The following is a 6,966-nucleotide window of genomic DNA, read 5'->3' as shown; positions in this document are numbered from 1 at the left end:
TTAAAATTGAAGAGTGACAGATTTTACACTAGTTTAATAGCATTATGCAAAGAAGAAACCATCCTAAGATGCCCCCCAAAAACGCTTTGGACATAGAACATGGATATTTGGAAGAGAATCATTAGAAGCTGAAGGTTTCAGGAGAAAAGTACAGATCAGTCTCTCAAGTAACGTATTCCCTAGCCCTATCTGTATGAAGACTTTCTTCTCTTTTTCTAATTTTTAATATTTGTGGGTACATAGTAGTATATATATTTATGAGGTACACGAGATGTTTTGATACAGATATGCTATGTGTAATAATCACATCATGAAAGATAGGGTATTCACCCTCAAGCATTTATTCTTTGTGTTACAAACAATCCAATCAGACTTTTTAAGTTATTTTAAATGGTATGATTAATTTATTATTGACTATAGTCACCCTGTAAAAATATGTATATATAATGCTTCACAAATTTGCATGTCATCCTTGCACAGGGCTATGCTAATATTCTCGGTATTGTTCCAATTTTAGTATATATGTTGCCAAAGCAGCACTGTATAAAGTCTTTCTTACAAAGAATCAATTCCTTGTGAGGACAAATTTAAAGCAAAATAAAATACTGTCATGCCATTCAGGAGACGGTGAGAGTTTCTCTGACCTTCAGAAATCTATTGAACTTGTCTTGAAATTCATGTCAATTTCAGAGCCAATGGATGTCCAAAGTCCACAGAGGAGACGATGTTGGTAACCTGCCCATATTCCCTAACCCAAATTTCAGCTTCAAGCACTTGCATATATTTATCTTATTTGTTGGGGTCAGAGGTGCCAAGGAATCTCCTCTGTGAATAGCCCTCAAACAATGACCCAAAAGAATTATATATACATACCTAGTTCCTCAGAAAATATTTCTGAGGGGTGTGTTTTACATGAACTCCTCTTGCCTAACATGATGAAGTCCACATCCACAGTGGTAAATGGCTTAATAATGAACGTCTTTGACTACCTTTTCTTCTTTGTCCCAGCTCCTCCCTGGCCTAGTGGTGGTTTTTTCCTCCTTCTGAATAAACGATTTGCACTATAGCCTGGGCGAGGTGGCTCACGTCTATAATCCCAGCACTTTGGGAGGCCGAGCTGGGTGGATTACCTGAGGTCAGAAGTTTGAGACCAGCCTGGCCAACATGGCGAAATCCCAGCTCTACTAAAAATGCAAAACTTAGCTGGGTGTGGTGATGCATGCCAGTAATCTCAGCTACTCGGGAGGCTGAGGTAGGAGAATCACCTGAACCCAGGAGATGGAGGTTGCTGTGAGCCGAGATCGCGCCACTGCATTCCAGCCTGGGCAATAGAGCAAAACTCTGTCTCAAACAACAACAATAACAACAACAAAAAATTTGCACTGGAGTTCTTGTCCCAGTGTCTGCTTCTGGGGACACACAAACTATGGCACCTTCCCTGAGATTTGTATGTATTCCCTGGGTGATTACATTTTCATAAGCCATGCATCCTCATAAGCTAACTCAGTTCCTCATCAGAGGAACTCAACTGCTTCTTCAGATTCCAAAAATAAATATTCACTTCCACAACTTTTATGAATTCTAAAGGCTTTATTGAAAATTTGGAGAGGCCAGGACTGGTGGCTTACACCTGTAATCCCAGCACTTTGGGAGGGCTAGGTGGGAGGATGACTTGAGCCCAGGAGTTTGAGACCAGCCTGGGCAACATGGTGGAATCCCATCCTTACAAAAAATTTAAAAAAGTAATTAGCTGGATGTGGTGGCCCACACCTGTCGTCCCTGCTACTCCACACACTTAGGTGTGAGGATCTCTTGAGCCCAGGAGGTTGAGGCTTCAGTGAGCTGAGATCACTCCAGAAAGAAAATTTGGAAGGCTCTCTGGAAGTAGTCACTTTGTACAATGTGCAGCTACTCTTCTTCTTCCCTTCCTCTTCCTCAATTTCTCTTTTGCAGACTACTTGGGGGAATTCCCATTCTTTTTATGTCTAGAGAGCAGTCTCTTTCTTTCATAGTTTAGGGCTAGGCAGCCAGGGTCTGGAAGTCCCACATACTACTCCAAAAATTTTGTGCTCTTTTCTCAAAGATAGCTGTATCCCTTAGAGGAATTCTGTAGTCATCAGTTGAAATAATAACATTTTATACACTTCATTGTGGTCAAAACTTCCCTGTATAATCATCCATTTCTCTTTTTTTTTTTTTTTTCCCTGAGACAGGGTCTTGCTTAGTCACCCAGACTGGAGTACAGTAGTGGGATCATTGCTTACTGCAGTCTTTAACTCAAGAGCTTAAGCAATCTGATTCCTCTATTTTAAAACTATTATTAATTATTCTTATAGAATAAGAATAAAACAGTTACTCTCAAAGTTTTGTATACAGTAAACTGAATAAATTCTTTTTTCTCAGTATTCAATCTTTCTCAACTCTTCTTTTTGTCATCTTGGTAAACTGAGCTAAATAAATTATCCTAGTATAGTTATGAATAATTATCTGGAATGGGTCCACCAAACTTGACCAGAGGTGGAACTAAGTTTTACCAGGCTCAGAGTTATACAATTTGGGGTGTGCTCTTAGGAAATAAAATATAAAAAAATGTAGATGAGACTTGGAAAGTCCAGAACCCTGAAATTCAACTCTAATTAGCTTCATAATAAATCTGCTTTAGTACCTGGCTCTCTGACAAGAATACAGCATGTTTTTAAATCATCCCTTCTAAAGCAAGAAGGGGTATGTAGAACATTACAGGAATATAGCAAGTCTTAAAACCACTCCTTCTAAAACAACTAGAATATTGAGTACTTACAGTCTTCCAGGCATTGTTGTAAGTAAGCAGTTTGCTAAGATTAATTTTTTTAATTTATTTTAATCCAAAATATACAGATGAGGATATTGTAGGACAAAGAAGTTAAAAAACTTGATTAAGGCTGCACAAGCTATAGTTTGGACAGTGGTAGTGGCTCTAAAGCCAGTAGCCATAACCTATACAGGTGTACCTTGTTTTATTGCACTTTGCTATATTGCGCTTCACAGATAATGCTTTTTTGTTGTTGTTCTTAACAAATCCAAGGTTTGTGGAAGCCTTCAGAAATTCTATTGGCACCATTTTCCAAAAATCATATGTTCACTTAATGTCTCTGTCCCATTTCGGTAATCCTCACAATATTTCAAAATTTCTAATTATCATTGTATCTATTATGGTGATCCATGATCAGTGATATTTGATGTTAATATTGTCATTGTGTTGGGGCACCAAAAATGGTGCTCATATAAGTTGACAAACTTAATTAAGAAATGTCGTATGTGTTCTGACTGCTCCACCGCCTGGCCATTCTCCAGTCTCTTTCCCTCTTCTCAGGCCACCCTATTCCCTGAGACATGACAACATTGAAATCAGGTCAATTAATAACCCTACAAAAGCCTCTAAGTATTCAAGTGAAGGAAGAGTTTCATGTTTTTCACTTTAATTCAAAAGCTAACAATGATTAAGGCTGGGTGTGATGACTCAGGCCTGTAATCTTGGGATTTTGGGAGGCTGAGGCAGGCAGATCCCTTGTGATCAGGAGTTCGAGACTAGCCTGGCCAACATGGCAAAACCCTGTCTCTACTAGAAGTACAAAAATTAGCTGAATGTGGTGACTCACGCCTGCAGTCCCAGCTACTTGGGAGGCTGAGGCATGAGAATCACTGGAACCAGGGAGGCAGAGGTTGCCATGAGCCAAGATTGCACCACTGCACTCCAGCCTGGGCAACTGAGTGAGACTTTGTCTCCAAAAGTAAAAATAAAATAATAGAATAATAATTAAGATTAGTGAGGAAGGTATGTAGAAATCTGAGGAGGCAAAAAGCTAGGCCTCTTGTGCCGAACAGCTGAGTCATTAATGCAGAGAAAAAGTTCTTGAAAAAAAAAAGTGCTGTTCTCTTCCAGTGAATACACAAATAAGAAAACAAACAGCCTTATTGCTGATATAGAGAAAGTTTGAGTGGTCTAGGTAGAAGACTAAACCAGCCATAACATTCCCTTAAGTCAAAGCCTAATCCAGAGAAAGGCCCTAACTCTACAATTCTATGATGGCTAAGAAAGGTAAAGAAGCTGTAGAAGAACAATTTGAAGCCAGCAGAGGTTTGTTCATGAGGTTTATGGAAAGAAGCCATCTTCATAACATAAAAGTGCAAGATGAAGCAGCAAATGCAAAGTAGAAGCTGCACCAAGTTATCCAGAAGATCTAGCTAAGATTATTGATGAAGCGGGCTATCCTAGACAACAGATTTTCAATGTCGACAAAACAGCTTTCTATTGGAAGAAGATGCCATCTGGGACTTTCATAGCTAGAGAGGAAAAGTCAATGTCTGAGCTTCAAATCTTCAAAAGACAGGCTCATTCTCTTTTTAGGGGCTAATGCAGCTGATGACTTTAAGCTGAAATGAATGCTCATTTATTACCCCAAAATCCTAGAGCCCTTATGATATGGTTTGGCTGTGTCCCCATCCAAATCTCATCTTGAATTCCCACATGTTGTAGGAGGGACCCAGTGGGAGGTAATTGAATCATGGGGGCAGGTCTTTCCCATGATGTTCTCATGATAGTGAATAAGTCTCATGAGAGGTGATGGTTTTAAAAAGAGGAATTTCCCTGCACAAGCTCTCTTCTCTTGTCTGCCACCATGGGAGGCGTGCCTTTCACCTTCCACCATGATTGTGAGGCCTCCTCAGCCATGTGGAACTGTAAGTCCATTAAACCTCTTTCTTTTTTAAATTGCCCAGTCTTGAGTATGTCTTTATCAGCAGCATGAGAACAGACTAATACACCTTAGGAAGTATGCTAAATCAACTCTGCCTATGCTCCATAAGTGAAACAAAAAGCCTGGATGACAGCATATCTGTTGTAAGCATGGTTTATTGAATATTTTAAGCCCATTGTTGAGAACTGTCACTCAGAAAAAAATTCCTTTCAAATATTACTGCTCATTGACAATGCACCTAGTCACCCAAGAGCTCTAATGGTGATGTACAAGATTAATCTTGTTTTCATGCCTGCCAACACAACATCTATTCTGTATCCCATGGATCAAGGAGTCATGTTGACTTCCAAGTTTCATTATTTAAGAAATACATTTTGCAAGGCTATAGCTGCCATGGATAGTGATTCCTATGATGGACCTGGGGTAAGTAAGTTAAAAACCTTCTAAAGTATTCACTGTTCTAGGTAATAATATTTATGATTCATGAGAGATGGTACCAGTACCATGCTGTTCTGGTTACTGTAGCCTTGTAGTATAGTTTGAAGTCAGGTAGCATGATGCCTCCAGCTTTGTTCTTTTGGCTTAGGATTGACTTGGTGATGCGGGCTCTTTTTTGGTTCCATATAAACTTTAAAGTAGTTTTTTCCAATTCTGTGAAGAAAGTTATTGGTAGCTTGATGGGGATGGCATTGAATCTATAAATTACCTTGGGCAGTATGGCCATTTTCATGATACTGATTCTTCCTATCCATGAGCATGGAATGTTCCTCCATTTGTTTGTGTCCTCTTTTATTTCATTGAGCAGTGATTTGTAGTTCTCCTTGAAGAGGTCCTTCACATCCCTGGTCAGTTGGGTTCCTAGGTATTTTATTCTGTTTGAAGCAATTGTGAATGGGAGTTCACTCATGATTTGGCTCTCTGTTTGTCTGTTACTGGTGTATAAGAATGCTTGTGATTTTTGCACATTGATTTTGTATCCTGAGACTTTGTTGAAGTTGCTTCCCAGCTTAAGGAGATTTTGGACTGAGATGATGGGGATTTCTAAATATACAATCATGTCGTCTGCAAACAGGGACAATTTGACTTCCTCTTTTCCTAATTTAATACACTTTATTTCTTTCTCCTGCCTGATTGCCCTGGCCAGAACTTCCAACACTATGTTGAATAGGGGTGGTGAGAGAGGGCATACCTGTCTTGTGCCAGTTTTCAAAGGGAATGCTTCCAGTTTTTGCCCATTCAGTATGATATTGGCTGTGAGTTTGTCATAGATAGCTCTTACTATTTTGAGATGTGTCCCATCAATACCTAATTTATTGAGAGTTTTTAGCATGAAGTGCTGTAGAATTTTGTCAAAGGCCTTTTCTGCATCTATTGAGATAATCATGTGGTTTTTGTCTTTGGTTCTGTCTATATGCTGGATTACGTTTATTGATTTGCATATGTTGAACCAGCCTTGCATCCCAGGGATGATGCCAACTTGATCATGGTGGATAAGCTTTTTGATGTGCTGCTGGATTTGGTTTGCCAGTATTTTATTGAGGATTTTTGCATCAATGTTCATCAGGGATATTGGTCTAAAATTCTCTTTTTTTGTTTTGTCTCTGCCAGACTTTGGTATCAGGATGATGCTGGCCTCATAAAATGAGTTAGGGAGGATTCCCTCTTTTTCTATTGACTGGAATAGTTTCAGAAGGAATGGTACCAGCTCCTCCTTGTACCTCTGATAGAATTTGGCTGTGAATCCGTCTGGTACTGGACTTTTTTTGGTTGGTAGGGTATTAATTATTGCCTCAATTTCAGAGCCTGTTTTTGGTCTATTCAGGGATTCAACTTCCTCCTGGTTTAGTCTTGGGAGGGTGTATGTGTCGAGGAATTTATCCATTTCTTCTAGATTTTCTAGTTTATTTGTGCAGAGGTGTTTATAGTATTCTCTGATGGTAGTTTGTATTTCTGTGGGATTGGTGGTGATATCCCCTTTATCATTTTTTATTGCATCTATTTGATTCTTCTCTCTTTTCTTCTTTATTAGTCTTGCTAGTGGTCTATGAATTTTATTGATCTTTTCCAAAACCAGCTCCTGGATTCATTGATTTTTTGAAGGGTTTTTTGTGTCTCTATCTCCTTCAGTTCTGCTCTGATCTTAGTTATTTCTCGCCTTCTGCTAGCTTTTGAATGTGTTTGCTCTTGCTTCTCTAGTTCTTTTAATTGTGATGTTAGGGTGTCAATTTTA

The 6,966-nt window shown here is 39.1% G+C and overlaps 1 non-coding gene across 1 annotated transcript; it reads right to left on the bottom strand.

Annotated features, from left to right (window-relative positions):
• Positions 1-435: 435 nt before the first annotated feature.
• Positions 436-540, bottom strand: LOC112439122 (U6 spliceosomal RNA). The gene has a single exon (XR_003027428.2). It is a non-coding gene; the product is annotated as a U6 spliceosomal RNA (small nuclear RNA).
• Positions 541-6,966: the final 6,426 nt, after the last annotated feature.

Source organism: Pan paniscus, chromosome 13 (assembly GCF_029289425.2).
Source record: "Pan paniscus chromosome 13, NHGRI_mPanPan1-v2.0_pri, whole genome shotgun sequence".
Classification (NCBI taxonomy): Eukaryota; Metazoa; Chordata; class Mammalia; order Primates; family Hominidae; genus Pan; species Pan paniscus.
The sequence above is the reverse complement of the archived record's forward strand: the minus strand, read 5'-3'. Positions and strand labels throughout refer to the sequence as shown.